Source organism: Catharus ustulatus, chromosome 1 (genome assembly GCF_009819885.2).
Source record: "Catharus ustulatus isolate bCatUst1 chromosome 1, bCatUst1.pri.v2, whole genome shotgun sequence".
Taxonomy (NCBI): Eukaryota; Metazoa; Chordata; class Aves; order Passeriformes; family Turdidae; genus Catharus; species Catharus ustulatus.
In genome coordinates this window covers 15,648,937-15,670,362 of record NC_046221.1, presented here as the reverse complement: position 1 = coordinate 15,670,362, position 21,426 = coordinate 15,648,937, and the positions used below count along the sequence as shown (strand labels likewise).

General features: G+C 46.3%; 1 protein-coding gene across 5 annotated transcripts in view; it reads left to right on the top strand.

Annotated features, from left to right (window-relative positions):
- JCAD (junctional cadherin 5 associated) overlaps positions 1 to 21,426 on the top strand; it is a 60,103-nt gene that overhangs the window by 15,244 nt on the left and 23,433 nt on the right. The window contains exon 1 of one of the 5 annotated variants that reach the window (XM_033060712.1): positions 16,054 to 16,121. The exons of the other annotated variants lie outside the window; for them this stretch is intronic. The gene's annotated coding sequence lies outside the window, so the exon portion shown is untranslated. Of the gene's footprint in view, positions 1 to 16,053; positions 16,122 to 21,426 lie in introns of those variants that run through there. 5 annotated transcript variants of the gene reach the window in all.

Below are 21,426 nucleotides of genomic sequence, written 5' to 3'. Positions count from 1 at the left end.
TGTTCCAGATGGAAATACAACCAGGGGTTGTGCCCCTGGTGGCTTTGAGTTATGTAATTTTATCTCAATGCAACATGAGAGGAAGCGATTCCTCCACACCGTGCATGGTATTTGGCTGCCTGCTCACTTACTTTTTTATGAATGTAGGAGGACTGGTAATAGGGATGATGACAAAACTACAGCAAAGCAGCTCAGATCCCAGTATATCTTAAAAAAATTAACCTGCTGTGTGGCTCCCCCTTGACAGATGAGGTATGCTCACTCATCCCTGCCTTAAAATTATGTAAATCTCTGACTTCAGAGGAATACATTTTGATTTACTCCCACACAGAATGAGTGGGAAAGGCTGAAGCTGAATTTTGGATCAGTGGTACAGGTCTCAACTCTACAGGCTTTGAGGACTTTCAATTTAAAATCATCTTTTTACTGTATATGAGGTCACTACAGAAAATTATGTGATCCACATATGCTTCCAGCTCATCTAGAAGGAACAAGTAAGGCCAGGCTGAAGATATATTGACAGAATGGGGATGAAAAACTAAGTGGTGTCTGCCCACAGAGGGACAAACTCGTGGCATCCTCCCAGATTGTGGGTGGTCTATTGTGCATTGCTTTAGTCAATGAGAACATTACACTCATGCATGCAAACCTAATTTGGAAAAACAGTATTTAAACAAACAATGAATGTTTTGTAACCTCATAATTCATACGCACTGAACCTCAGCTCTCTGTATTCCAGTACATAGTAACCTTCTCAAAATCCTGCAATTTGATTTTAAAAAAGGAATGCTGTGGGCGTTGAGTGAGTGTAGAAGTACACAAGACCATTGATGACTCTGTTTTCATCTACTCAGAGCATAAGGCAAGTAGGTGATTTATTTTTATTGGCACTGCTGGAAGATAAGCTTCCACTATTAAGAAGGTTGGGTTGGCTCTGGCTGTCAGTCAGAGCAAGCCTAGCAGAAAACCCAATTCAGTAATTGCATCCTCCTCAAGGATGTGTTGTGGAGGAAGGCTGTGATCTCTGCTTCTCCCATGGCACTCAGAAATAGCCAGGAGTACTCTGAGTCAACAGAGGACTTGGGCCATTGTTGATATTTGTAAATGTTGTTGCACGTCATGGGACATCTCAACCATGCTACAACTGAATGAAAAATGTTCAAATTCAAATTGCAACTAAACCCTGAGACTGAAAAACAGAAATCCTTTACCAAGATGCCAAGATCTGGTGCCACCAACCCCTCTTACAGACTTCAGCAGAGTGAGGGCACGAAGAGCAAGGTGGGGCATCTTCACTTGGCTGTTGCTCTCCCAGCTTCTACAAAATTGACGCTGTGATCATATGGACTCTGGAATTAAGAAGACAAACTTCTGATGGATGATCCCATGCTTGCCAAGTTGTAGCTAATTTATCCAGATCCTGCTCTTCCCTTGAAGGAGACCTTGATTATCATGCAAATTACATTTTTACCCCATTCATCTGAGATCTCAAGAGGGAAAGGAATTTTTTTTAAATTAAAGTTTGCTAGAGAGGTCTAACAGATAAAAGACCATGAATACAAATGGATAATCAGGGCTGAATATCAGATTCCAGTCATTTCACAATTATAAGCCACACCATTTTTGACGAAAAGTTTGCTCCCACTCCAGAAATGCAGCTTACACTCAGGAGCGGCTAATATGTGAAAATTTTTCTGAAATTTTCAACCCTGGAAGTGCCAGCCAGGGTGCCGAGCCGAGCATCTGCCAGTAAAACCCAGGATTTTGCGATTGTTACAAATTGGTTACTCTGTTGCACGGCGGGTGGGGCCAGCTCAGCGCCAGCAGCGCTGTGGGGGAGGGAGGCGGGGGCTCCCTCCTTCAGGCAGCGCAGCCCAGGGGAGAGGCGGGGGCTCCGTGCTGCCATCCCCAGGGCCCGTGGGGGAAGCGGGGGGCTCCTGGCCCCGCCTGCCGCCGCAGGAGCAGGAGCAGGCAGGCTCCTTCCCCTCCTCCCGCCGTGGGAATGGGGGGACTCTGTCCCTGCCTGCTACCGTGGGGCAGCACCAGGCCAGGGCGAGCGAGCCCGGCGGCAGCGGTGGCCGGCCCCAAGCGGCAGCACCGAGCTGGGCCACCTGGCCCTGTCAGCAGCCCCTAGCGGGCTGAGCCTGCACAGCTCGAGCTGAGCCAGTAAACCCCGCCACGCCGCCATTCTGTTACTATTTGGCAACTTTGTTGCACGCGGGTCCTCACTGCGAACAACAGAGCAGCTTATACTCAGGTGTGGCTTATGTATGGACAAAGAACGAAATGTTGCTGACACCCAGAGATGTGGCTTATAGTCCGTGCGGCTTGTAATCGTGAAATTACTGTATATTAACAGCCATGCAGAATTGCTCCATAGCTTTAAATTTCTGTGCTGAGGGTTTGTGTGTCTCCACAGAAGTACTCACACTTCCTGGACAATGGCAGCCTACTCTGTTCTCACTTCTGCTGTGGAAACAAAGCAGCTCTCCTGCAGCTTCAGCACGAACAAGAGAATGGCAAATCACAGCTCCATATGCACATGCACATGCTTTGAGCAGGTCTGAAAGCATCTGCAGTGGAGAGCAGAGCTACTCAGACTTTTGTGACTTAAAACTTTTCTTCCTAAACTAGAATTTTGTCACTGTTTTTCTTTAGGTCACTTGTTGCTCAAAAAAAGTTGCTTTTAAACTAGATTTTTGCAGTGTATTTTAAAAGGCAGCTGTAATTTTGGCCTAAAGTTTTTGAAAAACAAAATACCTTAAGAAATTTGAATTTCATTTGTCCATCTTTAGTACCAGGTACTTAACAATACAAAAAATATCAAAAGGTGCTCTTCATATTTTAAGGGTCTATTCACCCTGTTTGTCCATCTCTTTTGTACCTCCAAAGGCTGGGCCACTGCTGCCTTTCCTGCTTTACCAAACCAGGTCACCAGAGTGGCCCCAGGACCCCAAGACACCCTCCCTGTGGTGCACTCTGCGTTTTGGGGAGGGTGAACATCCCCAGCAGGGCAGGGGTTGCACCCCAGGCCACCCACGGACCTGGTGGGACATCCCTCAGCCATGTGTTGTATCCAGGGCTGCTCCTGTGCTCCTTCTCCTCTCTGCTGCTCAGCCAGAGCTTTGCAAAGGTCTGAGTTTCCTCCAGCCAGTTTCCTTGATGAAATCTGCTTGGAAACGGTGAAGATCTGAGGGCTCCCTCAGCTGGAAAATCAGATTTGGCTTACCTGAATGTCAGGTCAGCTGTGCTGGAGTTAATAAACAGCCGGGGATGAAGAGGGACAAACAGTGATGAAGGAGCCTGTCAGTGTGGTTTCCTGCAGGGTCTGGCCTGTGGTGCTGCCTTGAGCTCCCCCTGCCCTGCTGGGACAGAGCCAGCTCCTCCATGTCCCAAACCCACGGGGACCTGATGGCCTCGGAGCGCCTCTGGCTGTGGCAGAGCCACACACTGCCTGGTGCAGATGGACTGACAGCACAGCACAAGCCTCCTCTTGGTGGGAAATGCAGCTAAATAATCCAACTTGTTACTTGTCCCTGTCAGTCAGTGGGCCAGGCCCCACTGATGCTGGGCTTCCAGACTTCTGGGACAGGAATGGACTGTCCCAGGCTCACCACACTTGCATCCCTAACCACACAGCCAGTGCTATCTAAAAATGTCCAAGTGCATTATGAAAGGAAACCTTCCTATGCAGGAGCTCCAAACATGCTGAAGTGCCTGAGGAGAGCACTCCTGCTCCATATGCCCACCTCCCCAGTGAACCCCACACGTCCCCTTTCCCTGGGCATGTCCTGCCCAGCATGGAGCCTGAGCACCCCCACACTGAGCTCAGAGTTTCTTTCCAGGGTGGGAGAAAAAGCCATGTGCTGTGGGTTGGTTCTAGGACTGCTGGCACAGGCAGGGCTGTGTCCACACTGCCAGAAAGCTGTGCAGGGAGATGTCTTGCTTTGGAAGAGGGGACAGGGGCAAAGACAAAAAATGCAGAAAACTGCTGAAAATGTGACTCCTGGTTACCATGGCTGTAATTCCCCCAAAACATCACTAGCTGCAGCTGAAAGAGAAGCAGTTCAAGGCAGCCATGGCTCTGCCATGAGGATTTCATGGTCTTCAGACAACATATAGGGAGGCAGCAGGTGTTACAAGGGGCATCTCTAGGCAGGCACCGGTTATAACAGTGCCTCTTCCCACAGATGTTTTGGGCCCTCGCATGCCTGGATTTGGACGCCTTTTCCTTCCAAGGCATGAGTGCCCCTAGAGCAGAGACCACCCCACTGCATTCTCCACCCCTCCTTCTGGGCATCTCATCAAAAATGGACACAGTGGAAGGCACTGCTGAAGGTCCTCTGGGGATTCAGAACACCAGCCCTTACCCTGTTTGCTCATCTCCTTCTAGTCAAAAATGAGATTATTCCCTTCAGCTGCCAGAGGCTGAAAATAAAAATGAGTCAGATCTGATTTTGTATCACTGCAGTCAGACTTTCTGTGCTGTGCAGGGAAAACAAAGAAAGGTGAAATCCCTGTAGGGAAGGATTTGCAAAATTCTGCGGGAAATTGGTATTACAGATAATTGTTTCCTGCTGAGGGGATATAACAGAACTTTGCAGAAAAGCTGCCCTTTTCAGCAATATCCACTGCAGTGTACCTAGGCACAAAAGTCTGTCTCTAGCATAAATATGCTCCACTGCACATTTTCCTCCTGCACCTGAAATTGAGTATTGGTTAATTCCACTGGGAATTCCTTTAAAAGAGACATCATAATGTAAATTATAAACCTCTTAAATTACAAATGAGGTGAAATGGTGGGTGCTTTGGCCTCTGGAGCATCAAGACTTTGATTCTTAATGGTAGCTGTTGAGACTTACCAGTTGAAAATCTGAAGAGAAAATTATTGACTATCAGAACAAAATCCCCACTCCTGGTCAGGTTCAGTGCTGCCAGAAGGCACTTCTTTTCATGTTTGGCTGAGCATAAAAAAATAAAATTATGAGCAGCTTCTTTGTATCTAATTCCCAGTATTTTGAGAGTCCTTTTTTCCTCTGGGTTGAAGGTACCACATTAAATTAAGCCAGCATTAATAATAAAAAAAAAAAAAAAACAATTAAAGTGGTTCTAGCTTTCATCATTGTATACAGTGATGGATATGCTTATATATCTAAAGAAAATCAATTTTTTTTCTCTAAGCCAAGACACCATTGGTAGGTGACTCTGAGCTACAGTAGTGTCAACAGTGGATGGGAGAGTGGGTCCTCAGACAAGCTCCTCTTTATTCTTCTACTGATCTTACCAAAGCAGAATGATGACACTTGCTGAAGCAGATAATGCCATCCATTGAACTAAGCCCTCTTGCTCAGTGTCTCTGACAGCTCTAAATTTAAAGCAGCAGAATCTTTGACCAGACAAAAGAAAACTTCTGCTTATAATTATCACAATAAGACCAAAACCAAGAGCAGTGTGACTGTTTTATTAATAGTGTGCTTTGCAGCTCCCAACCTTTGCAAAATCTGTGTATCTGGCTCTCCAGAAATATTACTACTTGGACCTATTTCATATGGATCGTGAAGGATAAAGACATTCCTGAAAGCTCACTTGCCAGCTTGCTGTTCTGCCAGCAGCAGTAATTTGAGAAGGAATCATGGCCTCTTTGAAATATGGATCACAGCAGGGCCGGAGGATGGGGCCCAGACAGACACACATGGATGGACAGATCTACAGGAGATTCATTTTCTGTCCCACAGTAGCTCTCATCTTCCCTCTTCTGTTGCTCTGCAGTTTTCCTGCTGAGGACACATGTGGGCAGAGAAGACACCAAATCTCATCCTTGAAATCATTTCAGAAACACGCTTCCACATTGGGCTCTTCTCCTGATTGTGGGAAGATGTGCCAACTGCAGAAGGCTGGAGCAGGAAGTGGCTCAGATCTCATGTTTTCCTTACACATCTCAGTAATAGCTTTTTGAAGAACTAGAGCATTTTTGCAGAATTGAAGGGTGCTGATGGCATCTGGTTTAACATGATAAACCTTGTTTGTCATCCCAAATTTACTGGCTAGCAGATCAGCTCATCTGTTAGGTGGGTATAGCGGCTCCCTGTCATCATCAGGAGTGAATGTGTTGCATCGATTAAGTCTTTTACAGCCCAGCTTGGATTTAGGTAAAATGCAGTAACTGAAGGGCTTAATGAGGAAAACAGCCTGTGCATGTAGAGTCCTACCTGAGGATTGTGTTTGAAAAGTACTAGTGTCTGTCACACAGAACCCTAACTGCTTTATCAGACAAGAGGAGAAACCTGGAAAAGTGTAATGGTGTCATGGCAAAACACATGAATGTGGTCAAGATGTCAGAGCACCCAAACATTGTCCAGCAAGGGATGTTGCCATCCCAAATAACTGTTCCCAGCACTGGGAACTGTGTGCCTCCATCTGTCATCTACTCAGAGCTTTCTTGGAAGTAAGTGGCTTTTTCAGGGGAAATGTGAATAAGCTGTAGTAGAAGAGCAACTATGTTCTTTCTCACTCCCTGTAAGTCACTGCAATTTGATAACCAGATTTCTGTAACTATTTTGAGCTCTATCTTGAGAAAAGAGGCACATGGACAGACATACTCTGCAATGTATTAGAAGAGTTGGTTACTGGAGGAATTTTGTACCTTGATAGGAGTGCCTTTAAGCTGTTCTTGTATAAATTTCTATTGATGGGTGGCAGTATGAGTGGATTTGAGCCTGGCATCCCATGACCCATCCAGTTACCACACAAGCAGCAGATGCCAGACCTGACTACATCATTCCCTTTCAGGCCACCAGCAGCAAGAACAGTGGAGGAGAAATCACCCATTTTCTGTGAAAGGTATCTCCACCAGCTCTACTGTGGAGCCCTGTTAGAGAGTCAGAGAAGGAGAGTGTTACATGGGGAAAACACACTCAAGCCAGGCCAGTGGCTGCCTCCTCCCTCATCAGCATAAAACCACCTTTGTGCTGCTCTCTTCATGACCCTCTGGCTGCAAAGAGCCCCACGGTGGCTATACCAGCTGGAAAGACCAGCACTGGCCACAGTTTGAGCAAGAGCAGCTGTGGCTGCTGACTTCAGAGCTCTGGCACACTGACAGAGCGTCTGAGTATCCCAAACACAGCCACCTCATCTGCAGGGCTGGACAGCACCGACACAGCAGGCAGGCTCTGGTGGCCAAGCCCAGTCAATGTGACAACACCTAGAGTCAACCTACTGCAGAAGTCCAGGTTTTTAAAGAGGTTCAGGGAAGGGGCATACAAAAGGGGGAACCTAAGTCCTTAGGCAGCTGTGAATCACTGTCTTGGATTTAGGCACCTAAGTGCTTTTTTGGATTTCATCCCAAACACTTCATTGAGTGAGTGTTGCATTAACAACAGCTCAGTCAGGGGATAAGCAGCAACAGAAATGCTCCAAGCTGCTATTTTAATGCATCCTAGAATGAGAACAAATGATCGCTGCAGAAACAGCTGTACTGGGTTATGGTGTCATTGCCCCAAGATGTTTCCTTCACTTGTACAAGGAAACACCCCTCAGCAGAACTTCCTTCATGGCAAAACCTTCAGCCCAGTGTGGTCCAGAAATCCAGCCAGGCTAGAACCACTGACTCAGTGTTGAAATGGGCAAGCAGGTCCCATTATCCATACATCTGACTGTGATAGAGGGGAAGGGGGATCCTGGCAGGTAGAGGAGAACAATATCTTAAAGCAGTATTGTTAGTTCAGTAGGGATTGTTTGCCTCTATTTTCAAACATGGAGTGGCCACTTGCAAGGACCTGACAGCCTTTGCAACTCGCTCTTCAGCTTCCCTTCTGAAATATGTTCAGCTCCTACATGGTTAGTGGGGCTGCTCATGAGCACTAAATTCATATAAGATAGAGGACGACAGAGGCGGATGGGAATAAAAAAGATAGGAACAAAAATGTGTGTGCCATTTTTCACTTTAGGCAAGCATACTCTGACTTTGGAGGATACACGTTCAGGTGAACGCTGCCTGCAGGGCACAACAAAAGATGGAGCTGAAGTAAGAAGATTCAGTTCTATTTTAACTTTCCCCTTGGAATGGATGCAGCCTGACTTCTCTGATGTAGGCTGCCTGGCTCTAAGTTGCACATACAGGGGAAGGTTTAATCTCCTTTCAAACAGCCATTCAGTCAGAGGCTGAATTTCTGAATTTCTGGCTCCTTTTCTCCCAGGATCTCCTTCTAGGTTCAGATCTTTGTCAGGTGAAGGCAGAATTTATGAGGTCTCACATCTAGACAGGGGAATGTGGGACCCCCAGAACAGGGACTTGCCTGAGGGGATGACTGGGTTGGGGCACAGTGGTGATGCAATTAAGGATTGTGTGTGGTGTAAATGTCCCACAGCATCCTGGTTTTTAAACAGCCTGTCTCCTCTAAGGGATGCCTGCATGATGCCTCTGTGTCACAGTGCTGCAATGTGCCCAAATGGCAGGGGTGAAGCTTGATCCAGGGAAGGAAAGGATGTGATAAATAAGGCTTCAGTGGTGTCTGTTTCTCATCTGAAGTAGAGAAAATATGGTGAGGTAGAGGTGTAATTTCCACAGATGAGTCTGGAAGTCCTTTAGTGAATTGGGGGCTGCATAAATTGTGCATAACATGACCTCAGAACAAACCCACCTAGCAAAATGCACATGGATGCCTTTTGATTAATCTGAGTGAGGCTTTGCCTAAAAAAAAATCTTCTGTTATTTTTCTTCTTGGTTCCATTTTCTCTCTGGTCCAGGAAAGAAGGAAGGAAGGAAAGCAGGAATGAAGGAAGGAGAGAAACAGGAAAATTCAGCTTGATCAGGAAGGTCTTCTGGCAAGAGAGTTTGAATTTCTTTGCCTTCCAAGAAGGACTTCTTTGCAATACCAGTATAAACCTCTATAACATAACTAATAGATTTTAATGACTTTCAAATCCAAATGAAGTCCAGTGCAAGCTGATATTCTGGTGTTGGTGCTGCAATCCTTTGCACAGTTGCTGTAACTTAAAAGGTTGACAAGAAAACTGTGTCTCCATAATGCTGCTCAGATTAGTTCTTGGTACCAGTACTTTTCCAAAAAAGTATTTCCTTTCCTATCTCTTCAAAAAGCAATTCCCATGGAGATTAGATAAGAATGGGGGATGCCAGTGGTATCTGCAAAAGTGCATGTAAAAGAATAAGAGGGTTTAATAATAAGAGTTTAATTCAAGACTAAAATATACATGCACAGGGCAAGTTTATTACTGTGGGGCTGAAACACATCCCCACTCACTGCACTAAACCTGTCTACAGGCAGGTAGAAGGAAGGAAAGCAGCTCGGAAAGCTGACTCTGTATAGCAGGGATGCTCTGCACAGCTGTATTTTTCTTTTTCTGGTTTTCCACATGAAGCAGAGGTGGGTCTGAACCACCCCCACAGATAACAGCACACTCCCTGTGTGATTTCATAGCCTAGTCAGGCATTTAAAAAAGATTTTTCTATGAAGAATGGACTTGAGTCATAATCCCTTGACCCTGCAGCCCATCCGAGACGGCCGTGACATGTCACTGCTCCCTGATAAGGATTCCCCAGCCGCTCCCCTGAGCTGCTCTGAGGAGGGAGCACATCCCTGGCCTCCCTCCAGAGCCTGGGATCTGTGCAATCTCCAGTGTCAAGATGTGTTTGGATACGGAAAGCCGCGACACTGCTCTGTATCAGAGAGATAACAGAGCATCCCCTCGCCCCAGGAGACAGATGCCTGGTGCTGGGTGCTGAGCCCAGGGCCCGTCCTGGGCGTTCTGCCTGCTCTTTAACCCTGCATGACAGTCACGTCTTCAAGGGGCTCTTTTTTTTTGGAAGATAAACATAGCTTTCCTGGTTCAAAAATTACAAGCTATTCTCCTATTTTTTTTTCTTTAACCAAGAAAGACTGTAATTTCAGCTTTTTGGGTGAGGTTCTCTGTGGGAATGCGCTGACATGAAGGGGTCTTGAAAACTCTTGTTGATCTTTTCGAGTGCTCCCATTACAAACAAGCCTTTCTTCACTCTCTGCCCTTGCTACTGTGCTCAAATTCTCTTCTTTAAAAAACCCAAACAACCTACTGTAGATAGCTTTCTCCTCTTGATCTCATAAAACCAGCTCATGTAGATCCACTGGAGGGAGGCAGTATTTCAGAAAGGGCAGTGCTGCCTTTTGAAACTTAAGATTTGAAAATTTATGTTACCACAGCTAAAAGCTGAAATCAGTTAAATAGCCATTAGTTCAGTCCTTATGGACCTAATAGAAACTATGACACAAAGCATTTATAAAAAGAGAGTTTTTATTGTGCATTCAGACACAGTTTCAAGGATGCTCTCCTCTCCCTGGGGGAATTTGCACTCCCCAGGGAAGGGCTCGCTGCAGAGGCTCCACCATAACTGGTACCCAAAGTATGGCAAGTTCTGGGGAAGGACAGTCACTCACAGGGGTTTATCTCCAGCCCCCTGAGGGCAGGCAGGAGGGCTATGATGGCAATGGCAGGCTCACAGCCACGGCCCCTGATCCACCTGCTCCTCCTGCTGCAGGCCCTTGCCAGCTGCACACAGGAGCCTCAGCACCTCTGAGCCTCCTTGTGTGACAGTGACTGGGCTTGGGAGAAGGGGATAACCTACTCCAGGGCAGCTTTCCTTTATCTTCCCAATAATTACAGTCTGACCAAAGTTTTGAAGAGTAAAACCATTCCAGACTATTTTTTGACAGCTGCCTCTTAATAGCAGTGATTTCACAGCCTAGATGTGTCAGTGTAAATAAATAAAAATGCTTTTATCTGTATTGTATTTGCCATCTTCCAGCTTATTGTTAATACATATATGTTAAGGAAAGGGAGGAGACATTCCCGAAACACCTCTCTGGTTTCTACATTACTTCACATACCTTTATCACTGGGGCCTTTGTGCTTCTCCTCCCCCAGGTTCTCCACTATTTCAGAGTCTATTCTCCCAAATAAAGACTTGCTCAGCACCCATTATGTATTTGCAAGTTAAATTATCTGTATTAGTATGAATACGATTGCAGCTGTTTTGAAGATGAAGTTGATTCTTTTTTTTTTTTCCCAAGTAAATTTGAAATTTATTTAATGAAAAAGACAGAAAATTTTTAGCTGATGCCTGTGGGCAACCTCAGTTTGTTTTCAGTCTTCACTGTAACTCCAGAAGGTTACAATCTGAATTTGACACAGTAAATCTGGAGGCATAGCAGGATGGTGCTGAGCTGTAGCCAGATATCTGATGGGAGGACAGGGTGGAACCCACTGCTTGACTGGACTTACACTGGACATTGGGCATGACCCAGTGGCTGCTGAGCCACTCACAACTGAATGTGGGGTGGGCAGTTCCACAGACATCATCAACATGATGTGGTAACTCCTGAGATCTGACCAAAGGCTGCTCTTCTTTCAGCTTATTTGGAGTCTGTTTTCCTCATGCACTGTCCACACAATGGTGTTAATGGAGCCCACAGCTCCTACTAATTTCTTGGTGTTACAGAAATCAAGCTAAAACCTGTATTGGAAAAAGACCTTTTCCCAGCTGCCCATCTCACTTCCCAGTGTCTGTGAGTCTTCCCTCCTTACCAAGTGAAGCTCACATCTCATGCAGGAATGCCAACGTGGCAGTCACAGCTCAGCCTCCATGTGGCCTCATGGAGATGGATGGAGCTGCCATAACACCTGGACAGCACCACTCTGTACCCTGGTGCATAATGCATGCACTATCAAATCTAGAGTACATTATTAAATAGGGAATGCAGGAATTAGTCTTCTCTGAAGTAGAAAGCAGGATAGATCCAAAACCAACATGCCTTTCTACTGCACAACTTTTCTCCTTTTATCTTCCCCTGCCTTTTGGAGGGTGACTCTTCCTCCCCTCGACACCTTGCTGAGGGGCCAGCTGGAGCTTCTAGTCCTTCTCAGTTGAATGACTGTACAAATATTTCAGTCAAGAAACATACCTGAAAAACAAGGCTTAACTTTTCTGTTCCCCAGCTGGGTGACAGGGGTAATTACTGTGATAACTTCCCCTCTGTCTTGGGTGTTATGATGAGAAACTCATTAGTTATTTTCTGAGTACCCTGAGCCAAGTCCTTGAATGAAAGAGTTGTAAGGATTGTTTTAACAATATTTAGCACTTCAAAAGTTTTGGAAGCACTACCTAATTTTCCCAAATGTAAACCAGCTAAACTCTGCAGGGTAATTTGTGTGCCACACCCCTCAGGCCTTTAGTCAGTCTTCACAATGTTCAGGAACTCACACGATATGGGTGTACGCTTCCTCTGTGTTAACTAGTCTTTTATTTTTAGCTTTTTCCCCCATTTTTTCCTCCTTCCAGCACACTTCCATGTGTCATACTTTATATGAATACCAAGTCAAAATACAGCTAAAGAAGCACCAGAGAACTGGCAAATGAAAACCTCCCTTCTCCACAGCAATGCTTAGTGTTTCCCTTCACGTGGCAATAAAATAGCTGAAGTTTCTCTGTTCCAAGCTAAAAAGAGGTGCCAATTGTATAAACAGGTGATTACTGTCAGGATGGGCAATGTGAACTTTTTCTTGCAAAAAAGTAATAGCTATTTTTTTTTTTTGACAAGCAGCTGTTCTAAGTAATTTTATTATCTTATGGCTGTAACATGCCATATAGGATGGACAAGAGGAAAAAATAACCATGGGTTTAATAGCACATCTGTGGCTAGTTAGTTATGGTAAACTTCAGGTATGTGGTGATTTCAGCATATGTTCCTAAATATTTTCCCAGCAACTGGATCTAAGACAAAACCTGTTACAGTCTTCTGGGGAGTAATTAATGCACTTAATCACTTCAAACTCCACCATATTATGGAAAAGTATGCTTGATTTCACTGTAAAAACGCACTGATGAATGATCACCTCCAGAAATGAGGCTCCAGCCCATGACAAGTTCTGTAGGAATGGCAGGAAAGTTTTGGCCCTGAGCAGTGACACTGCTGATGGGACATAAAACATAAACAGAGGGTTCCCAATCAGGGAGGTTTTGAGGCCAGAGGGAATTATAAAGGCATAGAGCAGCAATAACTTGCATTGAGCAGAGCACAACTTCCCATTCACTTGTTGCAGTGATGACACGCTGCAGTGCTGTTGCTGAAGAGTTGGCTGCTATGGAGCATGTCTCTGTGTTTTTCCTTTTCCCTTCCCTACAAATTAATGCATCTGTATTTTCCCCATCTGGCCTGTCCTGCTCATGTTTGTGTGTTTCTGTTTCCACAATTTCTGTCCATAATGGCCACTTGCAGGCCAGACTTGCAGGCGCTGCTCTTCATCTCTGAGGAGCCAAGTGCTGCTGTTCCCTGCTTGCCCAGGCACGCAGACCTGCTCTGCCGTGTCCCACAGGATCCTGATCTGAGCCTGCCTGCTGTGACACATGGGATGCTCGACTGCTTGCAGGGTTCACACAGCCTCACTGTGCTCCTGTTCAGATACCCAGCTTTGCACACACAGCCACCATGAGCTTTTGATCCGTGGTTTCTTTGCCTTTGTTCTTGCAGGGGGACAATAATGGTTCTCTCCTCTGTTGCCCCATTGAGCCACCCTGCCCCATCCCACTGATTTTTACCCATCTAGGAGTCCTATATGGCAGTACACTGGCTTTAGCACTCTATTCTCTTCCACAAACTCCATTTGTATGCTTCTCTCTCAGCCACATTTAGTTCTTTCAGCCCTTTTAAGCGTGAAGCTCTAATGTCTGACTATGGTGCCCTTCTCTGGAAAGAACCAAGAGAGGAAGATCTCAGGCAGCTGCAGGACTGTGGGTTTGCAGGGGAGCAATGCTCCATCAGTTGTGCACATTGACCATCAAAAGGCAGAATTGCTTTGCTGCCTTCTCTGCTTTCCTACATCTTTGCCCTTCTGGCAGTCACAGTCGGCACCGCAGTAGCAAACTGAGACCACAGCTCCACTGACCCGAGCACTGGGCAAAGACCAAACAAGAAGCAACATCTGCCCAAGGAACTTGCTGTCTAACAGGCAGAGGGCAAGATGCTGCAGCAGCAAAGGGAGCCCCTGAAAGCTGCACTCATGATGAGGAGCTCAGCCCTCAGACTTCCCAAATCACAGACTAATGGCTTCACGTGTTACACCAACCCTCGGGGCAATCCACCTTGGACATGGATTGGGGCTGCCAGACATCATTTGTTGTTAATTGTGAACCTAGCCCAAGGCATCCCTCCTATTGCCTCAAAAATCATGTTTGCTTTCTGGTGCCTCACTGTGGAGCTATGTTCATCTCACGTTTTAAGGTTTTTCTCTGTAACAGGAGGCCTAGGAGCATGGGCACTATTTTCTTTTTTTAGAAGCTTTTCCTCTTTCTTTTTCTCACTTCAATGTCCTTTGACTTCCCTTGGGGAAAATCTTCAGTGACTGCAGGACTCCAGATAAATCTGCAGGAGTGCTTCTTTCCAAGGACTGCACCCCCTTTGCAGCCCAGAAAGTGTTCTCAGAAGAGATGTAGCAAAAGTTAGCCCCAGGTGCAGAGAGGCAGCTCTAAGATTGCTGTCCTCTGTGCTTTTGTCATGCTCTTTACAGGCTGTGACATCATGAAGACAAAAAGATGTCCCTTCACTTTGCTATTGGAATGGTCCAGCCTGTTTCCTGCCTCCTCACCTCTTTCTATCCCGTAAATCCAGGGCCAAAGCAGCTTTCCCAACAGACAGCAGTGAACTCCAGGTACAAGCACCTGCTCTGTGTGGCACACCATGACTACCCCACCAGAGCAAAAGCTTTTGTCTTGGGAAGGAGGGATATAAACAGGACTGTCTCCTACAACCAAGGAGAACAAACAGCTCAGAGCTGCAGCCATGCAGGTGAGAAAAATCATTCTGGAATTTTTTTCTTACAACACAGAGGAGACAAGTATTTAAAAAAACCCAGAACTCCCAATTTGCCTGTCAGAGAAGAGATATTTAAATTAAAAAAATTCCCTGTAAGTTCTGGCAGCACAGCTTCCTTGATGGAAACCCTTGCTATCATCACACCCGCATGAAGCAGCTCTTACACAAAACCTAAACCTTCTACTGACTGACTACTGTGTCAGCTACAAGGCTTTACCATGGGAAAATACAGGGATTTCCTAACCAGAAAAGCCACAAAGAACCTCACGTGTACCCTGCAGAGACAGGGTGCGAGGGGTCTTGCTCGAGGTCCCCCTGCTGCCAGTGGCATTGTCCTTGGTGGCTGCAGCTGCAGGCTCACACCACCACTGCTGAAGACAAAAGGAGATGTCCGTAGAAAAGCAGGTCAATGACGATTACTCCCAGAGCCCTGTGAAACCGGGCCACCAGGAAACCTCTATTCAGTTCTGGGCTCTCCTGCAGACTTCTGCTGTGACCTTGGACTCATCATGCAACTTTAGTGCCCTTGTTTTCTCACTATTAACTACAGCACATATTGAATAGGATTCAGTTTTTGAACATGTGTAAAAGCGCTTTGATAGCCTGGGGTAAAAGTCAATTAAGACGGGGCGAGCAGATGATGGGCACAACCAATTACTAAAGTAAATGATTGACGAACATACTTTTTTTGAGAGTGTCATTAAACCAAAAGAGATTTGCAAATTATTCACCTGTTTCTAGAGGCTGAATAAATAACGTGGAGGGGAGAGGTGGGGAAGCAAGCAACCAAGAATGCTTCAAAAACGCTTGAAAACCACGTTGAAGATAAGCCCTTTGGGTGCATGGCTGGGTGCCAGCAGGAACAGCAAGTTTTGGAAAGGTCTGCTCGTGTCCCTCTCCATCCTTGATAGACTCGTGTTCCCTTGTGTAGATTTTCCTTGCGCTGAGAAAGTTGATGTGGTTCATCTCAGCGGAGGCACGAGCTGCGCTCAGCGGTGGAGAGGACAGAGGCAGGAGCTGCCCGCCCAACTTTTGGGAGCGAACACGCCGCCTCCCGCGGAGCCCGATGCGGGCGGGCCGGGCGCGGGGGGACGGGCGGGGCGCCGGCACCGTCCCTCCCTCCCTCCTTCCCTCCCTCCCTCCCTCCGTCTGTCCGTCCGTCCGTCCGTCCGTCCGCGCAGCCCCGCCCGCCGCGGGCTCGGCGCCTCCCGCAGCCGCGGCGCCGAGCGCCGAACCCGCGGGTCCTGCGCGGCCGGAGCGGTGAGTCCGGCCCGGGGAGGGGGCCAGGGCGGCGGGGGGAGGACGGCGGCGGGAGGAGGGGGCCCGGAGCGGCGGTGGGGGGCACATCGCTCGGGTTCCCATCCCTTGCACCTGCTCCTTCTTCTCTCCCCCGTGAGCGCCGTGTCTGGCGGGGCTCTCCGCCTTCTCTCTCATCCCCGGGAGCTCGCCCTGAGCCCAGGTCCCAGCGAAGTTGGTCGGTGCCGCTCGCTGGAGCCGCTCCCGTTCGCTCACCGCCGGTCGCTGTGGCTGATCCCGGGACCGGGCTGCGGCTCGCTGCCGCTCGCACCCACCCCAGACGATGTGGCACCGGGCTCTGAAACACCGAGTGCCGTCCCTCTTGGTGTTTATCTGTACTCCAATATTTACACAGTAGTCAAATGGCTCTTTGGGTTATTTTACTTTCTGGTGGTTGTTTTAAACCGCGTCCTGTTGCAAAGGAGACAAAACCCCAGCTGTTCTGTCAGATGGAGATCTGTGCTGTTATGTCATTTCATAATTGCCTCAGAATTGCAAATCATGGCCTTAGTCTGCCACTGGATCTGTGCCAGAGGGCTCTTGCATCTATTAAGGATGGGTGGTTGTTTGGGTTCTTTTTCCTTTTTTTTCCCCCTTTTTTTTTGTCAAGAGTTGAGAATAATGGCTTTTTATTAGCGTGGACTCTATACGTAAAGTTACTCCAGCCCATGTCTTTAAGTGAACACACGCTGTAACTGTTCTGAGTAGTCAGTCTGATTCACAGAGTCAAGACATTAAATCTTGGCTAGTGACAATGAGAATTGTGTCCTGCTGAAAAGTATTCAACTGCACTTCTTTGCGTGAGCTGGAGCAGTTTCTCATTGTTACTTCAGAAGTTCCGATTCTGCCCAGAATGGCTGTTGCTTTTTGTGGGTAACAGACACATGGAAAATAGCAACCTTCCGGCTTCAAACTAAACAATATCAGATTAATGACAGAGAAGAGCTCTACAGATCAGAGATGCAGCCACTGGCAGAGCCTTAATTTGTGCCAGCACTTGGTTTGTAATCACAGAGGCTAGACCTGCCCTACCCTGCTATGCTGTGCCGTTCTGCCACTCACCATGGTACCACTTGGAGGAAACAGTGTGGTCCTGACAGCTGTTCCCCTTTCCAAGGATGCTTTGGGCAGCTGGAGGAAGTTGAGGCAGACTGCTGCCATGGGATAGAGAAGCTGGGCATGGCTGTGCCCCTCAAGGCAGGGTTATCTCTAAACTGCATCACCAGGGCACATTAGAACACCAACTAAAATACCAATTTAGTCTGTCATTTCAAAGACTGGGCCCTTCTGCATCCTCCCTTCCTATGCTGATGTTCAGTATTTCTCCACACTGCAACAAGTATTTGCCAGCTCTTGGAAAAGACAGATCTTTCAGGGTCTGCCAGGCTGTGTGCATCAACTGGCATATTACAGTACTATATTGTTCTTTAGATGCATAACTTCACTGGCCTCTTATGACCTAAAAAGCACACAGAAAATAAACAAGGGCATATTGTTCAGTGGGAAGGATGCAGAAAGTTCTTCTATGTTAGCTGTTAGTTAGGGAAACATTACTTTTAAGTGTTTCTCCTGATTGTCAGAAGAATGACATGGCACATGTGAGCTTGTTTTTTGCCAAGCAAGCTCTATTTGGAAGGTGAGGCATTTCTGAACTTCTTGGTCACCTTGGAACTAGTTGCGAGTGCATAGCAAAGTCCTGCCCAAATCTTCTCCTCTAATTAATTTGGCCAGAGGCCATCCTAATTAACCTTGAGGGAGTTCAGGGGTGGGAGAGTTTGGTATGAAACAATTGTTCTCTTGTAATTTGCTGTTCACAATGTGTTGACCAAGCCATGAGCTGCATCTCTAAAATCCTCTGGGTCTCTTGCTGAAGCCATTACACCAGTTTATTTGTTTTTTAACAGATGTTGTTTTCAAATCCTTGGGTGGAAGGGTTATCTTGCTTTCAGCAACCTTGTTATTGTGCTTTGTTGCAAGAGCCAGTGGACTTGGGCTTACTGGGGAAACTTAGTCACCAGTTCCAGCTGTGAAGGAAGGGGCTGGTCAGCCTTTCAGCAGTCCTGATGCGACTGTTATGGTCTCTATGTGAACTGATGGCATCTTTTCACATCTACCTAGAAATAACCCTCAATTCTTCTGGTACTGGCAGTGCCTGCGGGGAGCAAAAAGCTGCAGGAGCCTCTTTGCCCAAGAGTATTACAGCTAGGATATTAATGGAATTTGTCAGCCATAACTTGGACTGTCTCAAATGGTGAGGCAAGGGAAAAAATCAGAGATAGTTGAAAAAAGGAAAAAAAAAGTTAAAGGTTGGGTTCTGCTTTTTGAAAATGCTCATAGCACCCTGCAGGTGATGAAGAGGGAAAAATGAACAGCTGTTTCTGAAATTTCGGGATGATCCATCTTCCCCCTTGTGATGATGACTGCTCACCTTGCTGGTCCGGGGGCTTTTCTATGCTCAGGGACTGGGTCACTCTTCCCCAGCCTGGGCTTGCCTTACTGGTGGGCAGCCCTGCCCAGCACACACAGTTCCTCAGCAGCACAGCATTGATTGTGTGTGCCCTTCTTGAGCATCTGTCTAGGGTTTTTTTTTTAATGCTAATACATAAAAATGCTATTTGGCATTTATTTTTCTGGTAGAGCAAGAGGTCAGGGGGAAATCCTGCTGAGACTACCAGTCAGGACACGCAGACCCAAGAAAGAAAGATCAAAGGCTTCTGTAATACAGGAAGAAGCAGAGGGTCAGTCCGGAAGAGAGGGCATTTGATTATACGTACAAGGGTTATACACAAGGGTAACACACAGGAGAGGATGGTAGTGTCCACAATGAGTAAACAAACAGATGTGTAAGACTATGCTGAGAATTTATTTACTCCAGAACACACAATCCTTATCTCTTTGAAAGAAGAGAAGACCACAGCAACCTTGGAACGCTTCTGCTCCTGGCCACATTTGTGAGCAGGAGAAAGTGTTTGTTTATGGATCCCTCCTCCGTGAGTCGTGGCCTGATGGGCCGGCCTGTCCTGCTGTGATTAGTAGGATGCTAATGTGTGTAATCCTTTTGATCACAGAGCCCAGGCTCTATAAGTCATGTCACTGTCACCTCAAAGAAGTTCAGCCATGTGATAGATCCCTTATTAAAAATTTTTGCTTTGAAAGATTTAATGCAATTATTATTGAGACCCTTTTTTCCTTTTTATTTTTTTTCTTTTCTCTTGTACAGATGGAGAGCTTTTCTATTAAAAAAATACAAAAAATAATACTTATTCATGAAGTCCTAGTGTGGGAGTAGTTTATTAGGACTTTGCCCATAGGTATTTTAGGTGGGATGATTAGCCCGTAATATTTTGGCTTTAAGATGTGAGCAACAAATGTGATGCCCTGTGCTTTGTTCCAACAGAATGGACTGCTCCATGCAAAACTGTAAACAGCATGGAAACATTAATCTGATTCCTAAAAAATAGCCTCTTCTGCAGTTCCTTTTTGGGAGGCAGAGTTGACTAATTACGCTTTGTGTAATAAAAGTACTATTTTGCTCTCCTGTTGTGACAGACAAAAGCTGTCATTTGAGGAAATACACCATATGCTGCCAATTGGTGTAAGGACTGGTTATATCTGGAGCACAGAGTATCAGTGAGCCCTCTTTAACAATTGCTCCTTCTCTGAAAAAAATCTGGGCCAATTTCAGTGGACTAATGTGCTGTCTGTCATCAGTGAAAGCAAGCTGTTGATGTTTTGAAAACCAGCTAATACAAACAGTGGTATCTGTGCATGCTTGGACATATCCTCTCTCCCTGTTATGCATTTACATCTATTTGGATGCTCAAGAGCCTCAACCTATCAGTGCTCAGTCAGGCCTGGATTGGTCCATGGCAAATTTAAAAATCAAACTTATTTCAGATACCAACTCTCATCCCTGCACAGTCGGACATGTTTTTCAGCATTGTGTAAACTCCATACTCAAACACTCAATTACTTAAAAAAAAAATCCATTTCACTACTATTTTTTTTTGGCAAATATGAGAAAGCATCTGAAACCTCCTAAATAATGGCAGCACCTGAAGAGCAGCTGTCAGTCACTGAGGTCTGCGCCAGGAGATGCTGTGCACTCTCTCATGCCATGGTGGGTTTGCAGATGCATCTGCACTGGTGAGGTGCAAGACAGGAATAACTACCTTCCCAGAGTTAAATAAACTCTTGAAGAATTGCTCCTCTCATCCTCCCCACTTCCTAATTTTATTGGAGACACATTGTATCATTAATTTGTTCTCTGGCACGGTTCCTGCAGGATTTCAGTGAGGTCTTTTTGCTCAAAGAATGCAAAGAGGATGTGAGCTGTAATTTTCGCTGTCTGTGAATCTCTGTATTAGAGAAAAAATGTGAACTCTCCTGCCCGCAGGTAATGAGAGCTGAACACAAAAATTCACATATTTCTTTTTAATTTCTTTGAGGTGAATGGGAGGGACTGGCCTGGGAAGACATGCAGAGCCAACATAAAGTTGGCTTATCTTCCATCAATGACTTTGGCACATCTTCCTCCCGTGTAGCCTGCAAGATGATTATGCCTGTAGCACTAGCGGCTTTGAAGCCTTCAGTGCAGCATGGACTGTAATGGAACTTTGCTGAAGCTTTGCCTGGTGTGTATCCGTGATCTGATAAGAGTACTTTGGTCAGGACCCCATTCTGGTGCCTCCTCTCATCTGCTGCCTCTTCTCTGCTCAGCAGCCTTCAACCCACAGTGTGTGTCTGAGCCTCCCTGTCCCTCCCATCCCTGGAGGAGAAGCAAAGTTTCTTTTTCTACCCCTGTGCCAGACCTGCCCCCCTTAGCACCCCCCTCACTCTTCCTGCAATGCAGAGATGTCAGGAAAGGAGGGTGCAAGGAGAGTTGTAGCAGGAGGGCTGGGGACAGAGGGGAAGGTCACACTGGATTTGAGGTGAGGTGGCTATTTGTAACACAGAGACTTGTACGAAAGAATTCTGATTTTCTTGGAAATATGTGGAGCATACCAACAAAACAATAATTTTTTTGGGGGGAAGGTAGAGAAAGAATATTTAAAAGTTTAGTTTCCATCCCAAATCCCTTATTTCTGAGGCAGGATTGCTTCATCTGCACCACTTCTGATAGATGTTCATTCAGTCTGTTCTTGAAAACCTGTATTGATTCAGAGCCTGCCAACATAAACAGTGGATAGCTATCATTATGGCTAGACAGTGCCCCTTAATATCTAATCTAAATCACTCTTGCTGTCTCCTAAGTCAGTCCCTTTTGGTT